We start from the raw sequence: 18,157 nt of genomic DNA, 5'->3' as shown, positions 1-18,157 counted from the left end.
GACCTTTGATAAATCTGCCCCTAAGGGTTCCCCTCGCTCATTCAGTGTCGGACTGGCCCACAGGTATACCAGGAAAACTCCCGGTGGCACCAGGTGTCAGTGGGCCCTCATGCTGCTAAACATTTTGCCTATTTCATGGTCATTTCATATTTTTATGAGAACAAAGAGGCTAAATAGTTGGAAAAATAGAGTATAATATGTAAGGAAAAGAGACTAGGAGAATAGAGGTTGAGTGAGGAGAGCAAGAAAGGAGAGGAAGAGTGGCCCCTGGTCTAAGATTAATTGGTGGGCCCCTGGTCAAAGCTTTTTGGGTGGGCCGACACTGAGCTCGTTCATCAGAAATGTGTAACTGACAAGTGAATTGGATGCTAATAGGACCAGGGGGTACAGGGTAGTCCAGTCCAAGCAGGGGGCCAATAGAGGGGGGACCTGTGAGATGAGGATTGTACAGGGGGTAGAGAATGTAGGGGTAGTGGACAGGGTTTGGGAAGACCATGGTCATGTTCTGGGTATAATGCGTCATGGCTGAGCTGGTTAGTACATGCCAGTGTGGAATTTAGTTGGATTTTTTACATTTTGGGCCCCATTCTGCTTTGTTAGCAGGGAATATTTAATAATCACTTAAAGGGGTGGCTGACCTTTAAGTTAACGTTTTAGTTACAGAATGGCCAATTATAAGCAACTTTTCAATTGGTTTTCTTTTCATTTTTTTTTTTAAATAGATTTTTAAAAATAATTTTCCTTCTTCTTCTGACTCTTTCCAGCTTTCAAATAGAGGTCACTGACCCCATCTTAAAAAAATTCCCCAAATTTTGTGTTCACTATTTTTTATTTACTCATCTTTCTATTCCGGCCCTATCTTATTCATATCCCAGTTCTTATTCTAATCAGTGTATGGTTGCTAGGGTAATTTGGGCCCTAGCAATCGGACTGCTGAAACTGCAAACTGGATAGCTGCGGAATGAAAAGCTAAATTACTCGAAAATTCTACATCACACTAAAAATGAACGTAAAGATGAACAACACCTTTAATTAAGCAGAGGAAAATAACGGTAGTGGTGAATTGTGACCTTCTTTTTCCTGCTTTTTCCCACCAATCATAAGTTGCTTTGATAACTTCCATTTACAAGACACTAAAATAGCAAATGATAGGTGCGTTTCCCCTTATAATTACTGTTGTATTTATGCCGATGCCCTCAGCTGGGAGGTAGTTCCTTGTGTACATTACTTAAATATCCAAAAAAAGCCTTAAAGGGGTGGTTCACCTTTAAGTCAACTTTTAGTTAGTTATAGAGTGGCTAATTCTAAGCAACATTTCAATTGGTCTTTTTTTTAATTTTATTTTATTTTTTTAAATATTTTTAGAATTATTTGCCTTCTTCTTCTGACTCTTTGAAGGTTTCAAATGGGGGTTAGTTACTCCATCTAAAAATGAATGCTCTGTAAGGCTACAGTAAGGTTGAGTGTTGTTTTTTCCTGAAAAATTCGAGTTTTCAAGGGCAGTGTTGGACTGGGCAAAAACCCGGTGGGCCCCGGCCCTGTTGGGCCCCCGCCGGCCCAGACCTGTCCCCTGTTTGGGAGCCCCCTTAAAAAACTTGATGGCGTTCGTGCTGGCCTGGAGGGCCCTTCATGTGGCAGTCCCGGTGGGCCCCTATTGCTCCAGTCCGACCCTGTTCAAGGGTAGTTTTCAGTAAAAACTCAATATTTTGGGTAAAAAAAAAAGTAGATTTTTTTGGGATAAATTTCTTTTTGCCCCCAAGCTGGAAATAGATTGAATCCCAGCTAAAACCTGCCGAAGTCATGTAGGAGTCAATGACGGAGCTCCCTTGAACCATCTGAAGATATTTGTAGCCTTCATGATGTTCGGGGTTTTTTTTCGATAAGTTTCACTCGAACACTCGATTAATGCGATTTTTTTTCTTGCTTAAAATTTGGGCCTATAGGCATGAACACGGGTAGATGGTTAGACGGGAGTTATGGCAAGAGCAGATAACAGGGATATAAAAGTTGAACAGACACAGCACAGGTGGAGTCAGTAGTGACATTGACAGCTGGAGCCTCACACTCTCAACTTCATCCTCCAAGCCGAGCATTCCTAAACAAACAAAGGCTGCAGGCTAAGCTAATTGAACAAGGTGTATAATGAAAGGCCTGGGCAGTGCTAATTACTGTATATATCTGACACTCAGGGCTCAGTTGGATTCAGTCGCTCTACCTAGGTGTTTTTTGGTCATGTTCTTTTTTTTTAATGCAAAAAATACATTGAAGTCAATGGGTGTTTTTCTCATGCCAAAAATGCTTAAAAAGGAGAACTAAAGCCTAACTAAAGAAGTAGGTAGAAATGTTGTACGTTATGTTTTGGGCTACTGTACCAGCCCAAGGCAACCACAGCCCTTTAGCAATAAAGATCTGTGTCTCCAAAGATGCCACAGTAGCTCCCCATTTTCTTTTCTGCTGATTCACTGCACATGCTCTGTGCTGCTGTCACTTACTGAGCTTAGGGACCCACTCACAATATACAGTACACATAGAATAGAAATGTCACAATATAAGGCTGATTAGTAATTAATACAGATAAGTACTACATGGCAGCACAGAAACCAGTGCAATTAGCATCAGAATTTAATAATCAGCAAACCTGTAGCATCAGCTTATATTACAGGGGAAGCTCATTTTCTGCTGGATAATTAGTGACGAGCCCTAAGCTTAGCTTCTCAACAGCCAATCAGAGCCCACTGAGCATGTGAGTGTCACAGACACTTTCCAAGATGGTGACCCCCTGTGACAAGTCTGAAGTCCTGGATCATTGCTGCTATTGACAAGCTGAAACTTTAGCCTCGTGCAATAAGTTCACTATATAAAATATGGCATTTTTAGCCACATTCATTGTTAGGGTGTACTTCTCCTTAGTTTTTCTTGTAAATTTTCTTGTTTAAATTTTTGCTGCAGTTTTGGAAAAAAACTTGCAATGAAGACAGTAAGCTTTTTTTTTTTTTTATAAATATATATATCAGCATGAAGAACCCAGAGCACTCATGGGACTTAATTAATGTGCAAAACTTTAATGGTGTAAGTCGACGTTTCGGTCCTGCACAGAGGACCTTGATTAAGACATCACATATATTATATAAATACCCTAAACTCACGCCAACAACTTTTATTTATATTTTACTTTATTATCTGTGTGTTTCTAGGCAGCAGCTTTCCCCAAATATTGTATTTTAAGTATTATTTGCTGAAAAATCTTAAAGGGGCTTTTCACCTTTAAATAAACTTTTAGTATGCAATTGGTTTTTATTTTTTATCATTTGTGTTTTTTTGTTGTTGTTATTTTGCATCTCTACAGCAATTTCAGCAATCTGGTTGCTAGGGTTCAAATTCCCCTAGCAACCAGGCATTGATTTAAATAATGGACAGGAATATGAATAGGAGAGGCCTGAATAGAAAGATGAGTAACAAACAGTAGCAATAACTATAAATGTGTAGCCTTACAGAACATTTGTTTTTAGATGGGGTCAGTGACCCCCCGTATGAAAGTTGGAAAAAGTCAGAAGAAGAAGGCAAATAATTAAATATAAAACTATAAAAATTAAGGCCAATTGAAAAGTTGCTTGGAGTTAGCCATTCTATAACTAAAAGTTAACTTAAAGGTAAACCACCCCCTTGGACCGATTTATTGGCTTAGGTTTGAGAAGACCTTTAGAGCCAACCAAATTGGTCAAGCCTCATTATATTCTAATGATGAAAATGATCACCTGACTTTCTACAGAAATACAGAAGAAAATATTCAAAATACAAAGAAAAGCCAATACTACAGTAATAAAAGCGTGAAAATAATAAAAGATCTAACCTTGTCTTTGTTCTTTGAATTTAATTTAATTTTGCTTAGTTTTGCTTTATTATTTGTTATGATTATTTGTATTATTCACAGTTATATTTTGCAACTTATTTTAAATATAATATGTCTTTATTTTTGTTTAATACTATGTATTCAACCTTATGAAGAAAATCAAATAAAAAGAGTTGAAAAAAAATGAAAAGAGGAAAAGGCTGATAAAAAAACAATGATAAAAGGAAAATACTGATAAAAAATATAATGTGAATAAGGTAGTAAATATGGAATAAGGAGTCATCTGATACCTAAGGAGCATAAACCAATAAAGGAACAAAAAGATGAAAATGTAGAAATAAAAGTAGGAGGTAACAGTATAAATTAAGTCAATAGATGGATAGATAAAGTAGCTGCGGTAGGTACACCCAATGCCACGTCTACCTGAAGAAAATAAAGTTATTTAGGGTAGGAAGGTGCCATCCTGAATTTACTATCTTCTTTCCACTTTATATTTTTCCTTTCCCGCCCCCCAATTTGCATATGTAAATACGGATTCGGATTTGGTTCGGTATCTGGTTTAAATCTTTAATGAAACATTCAGGGGTTTGGCCTAATCCCATATATTGGATCTGGTGCCTCCCTAGTCAATATACAAGTCGTATGGTTCGTCCCTTCCCCACTAGATTATACGTAAAATTAGACAAGGATCCTGAGAGATGTTATTTTATAGATATTCTAAAAATTTAAATAATTTGGATATTTTGGACATCTAAAGGCATGGGCCACAGGATAAATAGAAACAGATTATAGAGGGGAAGAGAAACGGATGTTTACCTTTAACAGTTTCAACTCCATTGGGTTAAAAGGTCAAGTCCAACCCAAAATAAAAATGTGCCTACTACAAGAAAACATTATTCTAAGCAACTTTCCAATATACATTTATTAAAGATTTTCAGTGCTTTTAAAGTTATTTGTAAAAACAATTGCTATTGAAAGCAGCATGTATGTGATGTGCGCACCGGACACGGACCGCCCCCATTTATAGACCACACCAACCCACCCCGCTGATGACATCAGAAAAGGGGCGGGGCAGGCACATATCTATAAAACAGGAAGCCAGAAGTCGGAAGGCAGCAGTCTAAGGTCATGGGTGGGGAGAGCAGGCAGAGGAGCTCAACCCGAACCCACCTGCAACCCGCAAGAAGAGCAACAGCCCAGTTTGTACATCATTAATGTGCGTAACTCCTGGTTGTTTTTGCTTTTTAAACAATGTTGCAAAAGTCTGAGTTCCCCAGCAAATATAGGTCTGTTTATCAGCTGCCTTGTCTTATATTGTATCGACAGTCTGAGCCAGCAGTGCAGAGAATAGAAGAGAATTTTATTATTTGTGGTTTTTGAGTTAATTAGCTTTTTATTCAGCAGCTCTCCAGTTTGTAATCTCAACAAATTCCCCTAGCAACCATTTATTAATTTAAATAAGAGACTGGAATATGAATAGGAGAGGCCTGAATAGAAAGATGGGTAATAAAAAGTAGCAATAACAATACAATTTGTAGCCTTACAGAGCATTTTGTTTAGATGGGGTCAGTGACCCCCATTAGAAAGGAGAAAAGTGAGGAAGAGTCAGAAGACGAAGGCAAATAATTAAAAAACTATAAAAAATAAATAAATAATGAAGACCAATTTAAAAGTTGCTTAGAGTTCTCCTCTGGGCATTTTGCAGTTCACGTTCATTTTCTAATTTTAGTGCTTTCTGGGATATTAGCGGTTTTACTCTGCGAATTCTGGTTTGTGTTTTCCTGTACATCACATGCAATGGAAAAGGCAACCACCCAAGGGGTATGTAAAAATACCCTTTAAAAATATTTTCTGTATCCACAGATACTGCACAGATCATAGATATAATATGCTCACCAAGCAGGACGTACCTGCACAACCAGTTTGGGCTGAATGTGATGTTCTGGAAATGACGCTCAGTACAGGAAGGATTATCAGGAGAATGAGCCAATGCCTGGGGCCTCCCTGTATCACCTTGATATGAGCTTCAGAGATGTGTCGTCAAAGCTTTAGTGAGCTGGGTCACCATCTCTATAATGAAAAAAACACTGTCTTTGTTGTCCACTTATGGATATTATTGTTATTGAATTTTATATATATATATATATATATATATATATATATATATATATATATATATATATATACATAGTAAGTAAGGTTGAAAAAAGACACATGTCCATCAAGTTCAACTTTTTTTTTTTAACTACCTATCTGCCAGTTGATCCAGAGGAAGGCAAAAAACCCATATATATATATATATATATATATACACACACACAGGTATGGAATCCATAATCTGGAAACCCATTATCCAGAAAGCTCTGAATTACGGAATGGTCTCCCATAGACTCAATTTTATCCAAATAATACAAATTTTTAAAAATGATTTCCTTTTTCTTTCTAATAACCTTATACTTGAACTTGATCCCAACTAAGATATAATTAATCCTTATTGGAAACAAAACCACCCTATAATGTTTACATGATTTTCTAGTAGATTTATTAAGGTATGAAGATCCAAATTACGGAAAGATCCATTATCTGGAAAATCCCATGTCCCGATCATTCTGAATAACAGGTCCCCTACCTTTATATAAAATAACAATAAATTGGACACAGTTGTATATATGGGACCTCACTGACTAATCCCACAGGCACCAGTGCTGGATCGCAGATTAAAAATTGGTGCAAGGTGCGATGCTGTAAAAACAACCCTTGAAGGCTTAATTGCTAATTGTAGGGCAGGGGGTCAATGTTTAATTTATCCCTAAGCTTGTACTCTTTGACCTCCCATAATAGAGTGAGCTTGGAGTCTGGGTGGGGAGTGAGCTTGGAGTCTGGGTAGGGAGCGAGCTTGGGGTCTGGATGGGGAGTGAGTTTGGAGTCTGGGTGGGGAGCGAGCTTGGGGTCTGGGTGGGGAGTGAGCTTGGAGTCTGGGTGGGGAGTGAGCTTGGAGTCTGGGTGGGGAGCGAGTTTTTAGTCTGGGTGGGGAGCGAGCTTGGAGTCTGGGTGGTGAACGATTTTGGGGTCTGGGTGGGGAGTGAGTTTGTAGTCTGGGTGGGGAGAGAGCTTGGAGTCTGGGTGGGGAACGAGTTTGGGGTCTGGGTGGGGAGCAAGTTTGGGGTCTGGGTGGGGTAGAAGGACTGGGCTGGTGGGCTCACAGGGTTTTTTTCAAGTGTCCCACTGGCCCAGTCCCAGTGCTTTATTCTTAGGAAAGCACACCTCCTTTCCCATAAAGTTAAGTCTTTCAGTGCAAACTCTGGGGCAGGGTGCAAAGAGCAAAAACCTATAATCCTCATTTAAGAAAGCACTGCAGTATGCAAAGTGTGCCTGATTGTCTCTGCCACAACTGTGTGTGATGGGCCAAAAAAACAAAACAAAAACAAATTTCATGCAGTTTGCTCACTGGAAGTCTGTTGCACCCGCTGTAAGAATGCTCCAGTTATCTCCATGTTCAAGGTTGGAGGTAATTTTAGGGTTTCCCGTCGTCAGTTGGTGCACTTGCTCATAATTCATAATAGCAAGCTGGGTGGGCGCATTGGCAGAGAATCCGCTGCCGCACTCCTCCTCCTCTCTTCTTGCATTTTTGCCTGCACCTGAGTAGAAGTATTGGAGTGCAGGGAGTTCAGTAGAAGAGGAGCAGCAGATTTTCAGTTTGCTTTTCTTTGCAGGCCAAGATTCGTGCTGTGTGGCCCTAGCCTTAATGTATACAGTGCAATGCAAGAAATGATGATGGGTGCAAGTACCTTGCACCACTTTACCAGATTTGCACTTGCATTAGTAACTGAGCCTTTGTGGATCTTTCTGCCTGTGTTTTTGCATTTGTGCACCTGCATTGAGCTTAGTAAATGAAGCCTTTGGATGGAGAATGACAAGTCACTGGTGGGAACTATACCATGGAGCTCCCATATAAGAGACTTGGAACTCCCCCATCCTCAGTAGGATAAATAACATCAGTGATCACCATCCTTACCGTAAGGGTTCCTTTAGGCAACCTAGATTGGGAAATTATCATACGAACGAGGGACAAAATAGGGAAATCTAAAAAACTATAGAATTTTATGCCTCTGAGATGAGTATTGTGGTTGTTGACTAGACTTGCCGATTAGATTCAATGTGGGGGTGAAGGTTTATATAAAACATTGTTCCTCACCATTAACTACATTCCCAGCCTACTTAGGGTTGCCACCTTTCACTGGGCCACTTTCTGGCCCTTCTTAAAACCGGGTTGCCCGGGTCAAAACTGAACTGGTGGCAACCCTAAGCCTACTCCGTCAATATATTATTGTTTATAGCATGTGGGTTGATGGATTTAAAAGAAACACTGCTAACCGATAGCAACCAAAAATATATTTGCATTGAAATAGGTGATCAGTAAATGCTTCCTGCAGATTGGTTGCTACGTGTTACTTCTCCTTGGCAAATGTAGCGCCTTTCATTACATAACCCCATTGTGTATTAATTAATTCTTTACTATAGGTGGGCCCTGTAAAAAAAGTGAGAACACAAAAGTGAGAACACAAGTGCAGAAGGGTGCATGATTTAGTCCAAACTCTTGGTCATCACAAAAAATGATCCAGAATCTTCCTGCTTCCCTTCGCCAAGACTAGGGGAAGCCCATTTATCCCCAACCTCTCCCACCAAAAGGCCTGCAGGAGACAAGGGTCTTCACCGCAAGGCTAGGAGAGCCCATTTGTCCCTCCTCCCTCCAGCTTAAAGGTTTTAGGATAAACAAGTGGACCTCTGACGAGGTCCCAACAACATTATGAACCCTTGGCAGGGACAACTTTTAGGGGGGGAGGAGCCTAATGGCCACCTCCCGATCCATAATTTATATCTGGAGGTTATTGCACCAGATTCAAAAGTGGCATGGTGACTCCAAAAAGAGTTAAAAGAATAAAAAATAGCTGTGTACAGCCTCAGCCTATTGGCCAGATTTTAAAGATTTCAACAAACCTGGGGCCAAAAGAGCAAAGAGCGGTAAAAGAGCTGTCATATAGCGTTCTAGTGCCATTAAAATCACAGTGCTCTGCAAAACTGTGATTCTCAGGCACCCCAGCTTGGGACACAAATTACTCAGGCTCCAAACCCTTTGGCCAGAGGATGAAATAGTTCTCTGTCCTTCAACACCGGATGGGGACTTCCATACCTCCCTTTGCTGGGATCTCATCTAAGCCAAAGGCTGAGAATCGAATAAAAGAGATATTGTAGCGGAGAGCTCAACACAGAAGAGTTGTGGTTTTCAGGATAGGGTTGAATAAAAGGCAAGACATGGTGGCCATCAGCTCATCACCATGTACGGAACAAGGATAATTCAATTATAAGGAACATTAACCTCACATAGCAGAGCTGTTCTACCCAAATACTACTGGACTACAACTGCCAGTATGTGCCAAAACAAAGTGATCCTCTTGCATATGTAATTAAGTTTATAATCTCTACTTTGCAATGGAAGCTGCAGGGGGAAGCTCCATTAAATACACAAGTGTTGCCTACAAGAGAATCTTCCAATGGGCGCAGGCTATCTGGGGCCCTCTCTAGGACAATTCTCTGCTTTATTTCTACTCTGGGCCTATATAAAATCTGATACCATTTGGCACTCTCTACATTTAAGTGTTGTACGAGTGGGCCCAGGGTGTCAGGTTCTCTGGTGGACCCAATCTGATGCTGTTATTACATTGTCTATCTACCTTTTCAACTACAACTTGCAGAAACACAGGTTCCTCTTCAGAGCAAGGTGACAAGTTGACTTATCAAATGACCAAACACAGTGGCCGCTCTAATTGGTTGAACATGCAAAATGAAGAAACGAGGCTACACGCTATGATTTAATTCACAATGCAACCTTTGATGGATGACGTTTCTTCATTGTCTGTAGGGTTACGAGTTTCCAGTCTTCCCCAAACATTGAGGCATGTAAGCGGCGTGGTGTGTCGCACCTTATAACTTTCAACTGGAGCAAGGCAAAGAAATGGTTGGTAACCTGACCAATGGATCAATTATCCACAATGCTCTAGGATTGCGGAATTATCATTATCAATGGCCCAACCACTGGTTATGCAAAACCTGGATGGTCAGTCTTTATGGTTGAAATAACTGCCCAACCAAAGCTTGTATGGCCTACTTTACATTACAATAGCTCAGCAATAGCCCAGATAATATTTTCAAAAAATCCTACAATCTTTTGTATTTATAAGCAGGGACGAGGGTGGTTTTATGCTGTTTTGAAGCCATCATTTTGATGGGAAAGTTAGGAAAGAAGAAAACGTTGTCACCGGTATTCTGCTTGTCTAGGTGAGGTCATTCTATCAATCGATTTATTTCTGCATTGATCTTATTGGCCTGTCTGGAGTTAATGAGGTGCTCACTGGCCAGTTCTGCAGTGATCTTGCTGACATGTCTGTAATATTTTGCTTATCCATTTTCTGTAGTAATTATTCTGGCAAATCTGGGGTTATTATGCATGTTGTCCATTGTATTAAGTGATTTTACTGGCACATTTGGCATTAATATGCTCACTATCCATGTATTTAGTGTTTAGACTGGCATACCTGGGGATAATATGCCCTTTATCCATTTTATTTAGTGTTAATACTGGCACATCTGGGATTAATATGCCCATTATCCATTTTATTTAGTGATTATACTGGCATGTCTGAGGTTCATTTGCTAGCTATCCATTTTGTTGAGTGTTTATACTGGCATATCTGGGATTAATATGCCCATTATCCATTTTATTTACTATTTATATTGGCATGCCTGAAGAATTAATGCTATATATACATTTTATTTAGTGTTTATACTGGCATGTCAGATGTCAGGAATTAATTGGCCATTTACCCATTTTATTTAGTGTTTATACTGTCAAGTCTGGGATTAATATGCCCATTATTAATTTTATTTAGTGATTATACAGGAACGTCTGGGGTTCATTTGCTACCTATCCATTTTGTTTAGTGTTTATACTGGCATATCTAGGATTTATATGCCCATTATCCATTTTATTTTGTATTTATATTGGCATTCCTGAGGATTATTTGATATATATCCATTTTATTTAGTGATTATACTGGCATGTCTGGGATTAATAAACTCATTATGCACTTTATTTAGTGATTATACTGGCACATCTGGGGTTCATTTGCTAGTCATCCAGTTTATTTAGTGATTATACTGGCATGTCTGGGATTAATATGCCCATTATTCATTTTATTTAGTGATTATACCGGCATGTCTGGGATTAATACATTTATTATACACTTTATTTAGTGATTATACTGGCATGTCTGGGATTAATAAACTCATTATCCACTTTATTTAGTGATTATACTGGCACATCTGGGGTTCATTTGCTAGTCATCCAGTTTATTTAGTGATTATACTGGCACATCTGGGGTTCATTTGCTAGTCATCCAGTTTATTTAGTGATTATACTGGCACATCTGGGGTTCATTTGCTAGTCATCCAGTTTATTTAGTGATTATACTGGCATGTCTGGGATTAATATGCCCATTATTCATTTTATTTAGTGATTATACCGGCATGTCTGGGATTAATACATTTATTATACACTTTATTTAGTGATTATACTGGCATGTCTGGGATTAATAAACTCATTATCCACTTTATTTAGTGATTATACTGGCACATCTGGGGTTCATTTGCTAGTCATCCAGTTTATTTAGTGATTATACTGGCATGTCTGGGATTAATATGCCCATTATCCATTTTATTTAGTGATTATACCGGCATGTCTGGGATTAATAAATTGATTATACACTTTATTTAGTGATTATACTGGCATGTCTGGGGTTAATAGGCCTATTAGCCATTTACTTAGTGATTATACTGTAGTATGTAAAATCAGTGTGGTATTTAGAGCATGGCCACAAAAGGGGTGTGGTATAAAATGTTGCCACGCCCCAGCACAGCAGATATTTTTGTCCTTCTTTCTATTTTTTTAAATGTTTGGAATAATAATAATATTGAATAAACTATGAACAATAGAAATTCAGGACGAGGGAGAATCTTCAGACAAACGTTAAAAATTCTATTTTGTACAACGTGAGTTCAATGATTAGGGCTTGTGCCCCTGGGAATTCCTAAAACAGGCCCCATTGTTAAAAAGTCGAAACCGATGAAACCGATGAAACCACTGAAATCAATGAAATGAGCAGTGAAGAATTTGAAGTTGCCGTGGCCTGTTCCGCGTGACTCAGAGCAGCTCACAATCCTTTATGTATTAGATTATAGCTGTCTGCTCGTAGGAACATTCGATACGCGGCTAAACAAACTGAAATAACCCCAAACAAGAAATGTAAAGTGACATTTGTTACTGTCTTTTTAGGGATTAACATTGAGTCTGTATGAATGTTCCTTTTTAGTGAAGCAAGGGAACGGCCATGCCTGTGTAGATAAGGTTTCATGTGCATTCTATACAAGTCAGGTGTAACTGGGACCTCTTGTAGAGGTGTAAGTTGTATTCTAAGCGTCTAGTACAGAGGCCCTCAAACTTACAATTTTTCTCCTATGGGTCCCTAAACTGTGGGGCTAAACTTGAAGGATCTACCGTCTGTCCCGTAAACTCAACTCAATCCACAAGTCAGTTCCACTAAAAATTTGGAGTAAGATCTTATATGCTCTCATAGATATTGTAGGAAGTATAACTAACCTCCCAACATTTTGGAAATAGAAAGAGGGACAAAAGTTTTGCTGTGGCAAAATGTTTTTGACCACGCCCATTGTGTGGCCACGCCCCCTAATTACCATGTCCGTTTTACAAAATTTGACAGCTTGTGAAAGTCTGAACACATTTCTGTGGCTTTTATGTGTTATTACAGTTTTGCTAATGATGGGGAATTGCCCTTTAAGCTGCAAGTCACAGTTTCCCCCAAGAGACCTGCTGATCTTAAATTGTTACAATTACTTATTTGCTAATCTTAAATTGTTACAATTGTTTCTTTGCTTATCTAAATAGTTACAATAGTTTCTTTGCTTATCTTAAATTGTTACAATTACTTATTTGCTAACCTTAAATTGTTACAATTGTTTCTTTGCTTATCTAAATAGTTACAATAGATTCTTTGCTTATCTTAAATTGTTACAAATGTATCCAAGTGCAACTGCCACGTATTATGAGCTCTCTGTCAAAAGCCAGTTAAGTTAGAAACATCGTATCTTTTTCGCACTGTTCAGTGCAGGAGATCAAAGAGAAAACCGGGTCATTTCAGTATCAATCCGGGACTGCGGGTTGAGCTGTCAAAATCGTGACTGTCCCGAGAAAAATGGGACATTTGAGCGGTATGCTATACTTCTCTGTGATATAGAGACCTTGCTAAGAGGTATGGGGTTCTTGAACAAACCTTGGATCACAAAGATGGGATTGAACCTATGAAACCACTGGTATAATAGCTCAGTCCCAATTTTCCTTTCTTCTACCCCAAGACCAGCCTCCCCACTGAAGCATCACTGTCGGGCACAATCAAGAGCCTCAGCATATTAGTGATGCTTCAGTGTCTGGTCTTGGGGAACAAGAAAGGGGAAGTTGACCCTTATTATTACATTCTGTACTAGACGCCCATATACTTGGTTTAGTGGCAGCAGTATTGTAGCTATAGGCTGCCAGGATCTCTGCCTATACCTTCCACTTTTGACCACCCTGTAAAGCCCACCCCCTTGTTTTCCAAACGGACTACTTATAAACAAAGACAGGTGTAGGGACCCAGAGATTTGGGTATATTTGACTCAGACAGTCCCCCCTATGTAACTGGACACCTAAGGGTCCCTTTAGTTACTCAGGACCTTTTTTAAGGGTCCATTTAACTTGAAAGGTTGCCCACTAGGAGGTATGATTTAAAAGTATAAAGGGTCTTCAGGGTCTTTCCTGGGACCTTACGTCACCGTGAGGTACTACAGGTCCAGGTCTGGAGTTGATTAAAACTAGAAAGAGTTATTTAGGATTAGTAAGTTTATGTAAGAGTTGCTCTAGGAGCATAAGAGAGGCTCAGGGTATGTAGTGAGCAGTTTCCACTCCAACGAGGAGAAGTAGTGGGGTTAGGACCCCGTAGTGAGTACACCACTAGCTCAGGGATTCAGTGGGTGAGGACTAGTGAGGGTGTCAAGATCCCAGGCTGTTTATTCCTGGGCAGGGAGCTTTACTCCGTGGGCTGATTTACCCCAGGAGTGTGTAAACCTAATCGTGCAATTCACTTGAAAAAAGGGATCCTGGTGTTATTATCCTGATGACATCTAAGTGCTTGAAATTTATTTCTCTGCAATTGCTCTACGTAAATAAACAAGTTAATGTTCTGCAAGATTCACCTCTCTGTCTGGATCCTTTGCTGCTCTGAACTCTGCAAGGTACCGGGAGTTGCAGGGAGTTGCACATACACTTGCACAATACAAGCAGTTCAGTCTGGTCACACACATCCACAAATACACAGCTAAAGTACACTCAAGGGTGTGCTACACGGGGATATGAATAAAACAATAAAATAACTGAATGAATTCAAAGAAATAAAAGCAAGTGATTACACAACTGAATTAGTAGTCAAAATAAGCTGATCTACTGGTTACACCGTGAACGGCGGCGGGTGGGAGCAGTCACATGGGCCGAGCAGCAACGACAGGCTCCTCAGCAGGGAGGTACACACCTGCCAGTGTTAATTTTAGGACAATGAACGGTTACATTCTTACAGGTAATTGTCACTGACATTTAATACAATAGTTCATAGCAAGTCATCCTTTGCTCCAACCCTGTTTTTGAAGGTTTGTTTCATGACCATTGATACCTGTCAAGCTGGAACCCTGACTGTCTTGTTACCTATTGTTAGACAGGTAAATTAGTACCCTAATGTCAGGAACTCACATACTCCATATATATTCCTACTGTGGTTAGCGATGGGGGAATCTCTGGAAAAATAATGGCGAAAAATTAGCAAAACTCATTGAAGTCAGTGGTCGTCAAAATAATTATTTTACGCGCGACTCTTTTGTCCAAATGCATAAAAGTCAATGGGCAAGCGCCAAATTTTTACGCACAACAGTTTTTATGCGCTTGCCAGTTTTGACGCACAACAATTTTTTTTCTTGTCGCTATGAATTTTCCACTGTGAATTTTCATCGATGTTTTGCGAAAGCATGGGGGGGGGGGGCAAATGTGGAAACTCACTGCGAATCCATGCCAGGCGAATACCTTCGCCCATCAATAACTGTGGTCTTTGCACTTTAATTTGTCAGGTTTTAAGGGGAAACTTATTTTCAAATGTACTCTTAGTATGCTGCAGGCATGGACATTCAAGACAATTTGCAGCAGACGGTTTTGGAACGATGTGCTTATCAGCAGCCATGGGCAAATAAATTCGTCAGGCGCGAATTTGCTGTGAATTTACGCACTTCGCCTGCGGTGAATAAATTCCCGAAACTGTAGCGAAAAGTCGCCGGATTGAAAATTTTCAGAAAATGTTGATCGTGTCAAAACCGTTGCTTTTCAACACTATTCGGACACCCATAGGGCTAAATTTATCAAAGAGTGAAGTTAATAGTGAAGTTTCGCCACTGGAGTGAAATTCCGCAGCTCTCAATTCATTTCTATGGGATTTTGAAAGGCGTATTTATCAATGGGTGAAAGTGAAAATTCGCCCTTTGATAAATACGCCTATAAAAATCCCATAGAAATGAATGGAGAGTTGCGGAATTTCACTCTAGTGGCAGAACTTCACTATTAACTTCACTCTTTGATAAATATACCCCATTGAGTTGAATGCTGCCGTAAAAATTGATTAGATCTTCAAAACTGGCGTGAATTGACACGGGCGTCAAAATTGGTGTTTCGCGAATTTTTCCTTTAGTGGGAAATTCACAAATTTTTTCAACTAAGCTAAATGGGAGAAATTCTGCCATCACTACTTATCAGCTGTGCCTTCTGCAACCTCAAATTTAAAATGATATCTGGTAAAGTTGGATCAGGGCAGCTCAGGACAGAGCAAAAGATAAAAACAGCAGGAAGGCAAATACGCCCATTCTCAGGCATATGTATTACAATAAGGGAATATTTGATTACACTGTAATTTGGGCTAAGGAAGAATCCTAGGCGTATAATATGCCCAAACCACACACATGACTGGGATTCTGATTTGGCACTAACAGCAATGCAATAGAAATTTGAACTATTTTTATATGGTGCGTATAACAAGGCAGGATGGTGCCAGGGAACTGCATGAGAGCATGTTTGTGCCATTAAAGGAGACAAGCCCCCATATGTAATAAAAGTCACTACGTTTGCCCAGGAGCAGTAACCCATAGCAACCGATAAACTGATGACCAGTACCTGCTGGTTGGCTGCTATGGGTTACCGCTCCTGGGAAAACTTAGCGACTTTTTTAACATAACCCCTATATTGTGTAAAAGTAAGAATCTGCTAGTGGTGATTTATTGAAAAATTCCCCCAACCCAACTAGTCCTACCCATCTGTTCCACTTTCCGCAGCCTCCTGTACCAGGCTATGCAGGGGAGCCGGCGGCACTCAGCACAGTGGACTGTAGGATGGGAACCAATCAGCAGCTAGGCTGACCTGATAAGGAACTGAAGCCTTGTGTGACTGCAGGGCTGTGATTGGCTGTCCCTCTCCTAATGTGCTTTTGGCAGGGACCATTAAGACACCGCCCCTCATTTGAAACAGGGACAATAGCAGATCTCCAATAATGAGGCCATTTTTAAAAAAGATATTTATCTTTAGCTTAAAGTAGCTAGAAAAGTTATATATTATGTTTTGTGCTTCTGTATGAGCAGGGGCGTAACTACAGAGGAAGCAGACCCTGCGCTTGCAGGGGGGCCCAGTAGAATAGGGGGCCCAGTGAGGCCCTAATTAATAGCCAAGAACAGGCCACCTTATCAGTATTTTGGGGCCCTAGATTGAATTTGCTGTGGGGCCCAGTGACATATAGTTACGCCACTCTGTATGAGCCCAAGGCAACCACAGCCCTTTAGCATTAAAGATGCCCCAGTAGCTCCCCATCTTCTTTTCTGCTGATTTACTGCACATGCTCTGTGCTGCTGTCACTTACTGAGCTTAGGGACCCACTCACAATATACAGTACACATAGAATAGAAATGTCACAATATAAGGCTGATTAGTAATTAATACAGATAATTACTACATGGCAGCACAGAAACCAGTGCAATTAGCATCAGAATTGAATAATCAGCAAACCTGTAGCATCAGCTTATATTACAGGGGAAGCTCATTTTCTGCTGGATAATTAGTGACGAGCCCTAAGCTTAGCTTCTCAACAGCCAATCAGAGCCCACTGAGCATGTGAGTGTCACAGACACTTTCCAAGATGGTGACCCCCTGTGACAAGTTTGAAGTCCTGGATCATTGCTGCTATTGACAAGCTTTAACACTTTATATCAGGGCTACCTAACCTGCTGCCTGAGACTGCTGCTGAACTGCAACTCTTCTCCCATCAGACAGTAAAAAACAGGGCCCCATTGTAGACTTCCAATTTTCCCATCACTGGGTAGGATTGCCACCTTTATAAACCAGAGCCTATATAAACCTGGGTATATAAACCTGAAAGATGGCATAGAGGGAGTGCTGGCCAATGATGTTAAGGGACAGGCTAATTATGGCAGTGAAAGGGGATTGGGCAGTTTGGAGAGTGCCAGCAGCTGCTTGTTGGTGGGTTTTAGGACTCCGAGACCCAGACAAACAGTTCTGAACTGAACAGAACAGGAAAAAAACAGGCCATCCAATTCAAAACTAGCAGATGGCAACCCTATGTCTGGGTATATACAATATTTCATATTCATATTCAGGTGGTACATTAGGGGCAGTTTAAACAGAATTTTTGGGCTCTCAGTTGATGTAAATAGAAAATTAAATCTGCCAGTGCCACAGATCCACCTCACCTCCAAATATCCAAGCGTTTGGCCATCCTCCTATGAACACCAGTGAATGGGCAACTTAAAGGCAGCCTCGCTCCAAATACCAAACACAAAATTATATATAAAAACAAAACAAACATTAAATGCCAGAACTCGTTTACATAAAAGCAAGGTTTCTTGCAAAATCCAGCTCATTCTCTGAAATAGAAAGTAGCCTCGAAAAAGAAGAGAAAACCTCCCAATCTAGACAAAGAGCTGGAATTTCCATGATTACACCCAGTCCCCTCTTGTCTCATGACTCCTATGTATTCATGCTGCAGAGTCACTGCCTTTTTGTTCTCTCTTTTCCTATTTAGGTAAAGGAGAATTAAAGGAACA

The sequence above is a fragment of the Xenopus laevis genome, chromosome 9_10L, assembly GCF_017654675.1.
Source record: "Xenopus laevis strain J_2021 chromosome 9_10L, Xenopus_laevis_v10.1, whole genome shotgun sequence".
In the NCBI taxonomy this organism is placed as follows: Eukaryota; Metazoa; Chordata; class Amphibia; order Anura; family Pipidae; genus Xenopus; species Xenopus laevis.
Note: the sequence above shows the minus strand (reverse complement) of the source record.